This window comes from Neomonachus schauinslandi, chromosome 13 (genome assembly GCF_002201575.2).
Source record: "Neomonachus schauinslandi chromosome 13, ASM220157v2, whole genome shotgun sequence".
Taxonomy (NCBI): domain Eukaryota; kingdom Metazoa; phylum Chordata; class Mammalia; order Carnivora; family Phocidae; genus Neomonachus; species Neomonachus schauinslandi.
This window is the reverse complement of record NC_058415.1, coordinates 91,858,676-91,859,203: the sequence shown is the minus strand read 5'-3', so window position 1 is coordinate 91,859,203 and position 528 is coordinate 91,858,676. Positions and strand designations below refer to the sequence as shown.

Below are 528 nucleotides of genomic sequence, written 5' to 3'. Positions count from 1 at the left end.
CGTGCATGTGTACATGAGTGCATGCGTGTGTACGAGTGCATGTGTGCATGCGTGCATGTGTGCACATGAGTGCATGTGTGCGTGCGTGTGCGCGTGCGTACATGAGTGCGTGTTTGTGCATGCGTGTGTGTGTGCGCGTGTACATGAGTGCACGTGTGCGTGCGTGTGTACATGAGTACATGTGTGTGTGTACGAGTGCATGTGTGCATGTGTGTGTGCGCGTCTACGAGTGCATGTGTGCGTGCGTGTGCGCGCGTGTGTACGAGTGCATGTGTGCGTGCGTGCGTGCGTGTACATGAGTGAATGTGCGTGCGTGCGTACATGAGTGCATGTGTGCGTGCGTGTGCGTACGAGTGCATGTGTGCGTGCGTGTACATGAGTGCATGTGTGCGTGCGTGCATGTGTGTGTGTGTGCGTGTGGGTACATGAGTGCATGTGTGCGTGCGTGCGTGTGTGCGCGTGTGTACATGAGTGCATGCGTGTGTGTACGAGTGCATGTGTGCGTGTACATGAGTGCATGCGTGCATG

At 56.2% G+C, this 528-nt stretch overlaps 1 protein-coding gene across 1 annotated transcript in view; it reads right to left on the bottom strand.

The window, feature by feature from the left end:
- Positions 1-528, bottom strand: part of KCNT1 (potassium sodium-activated channel subfamily T member 1) — a 25,526-nt gene that overhangs the window by 12,607 nt on the left and 12,391 nt on the right. The window lies entirely within an intron of this gene.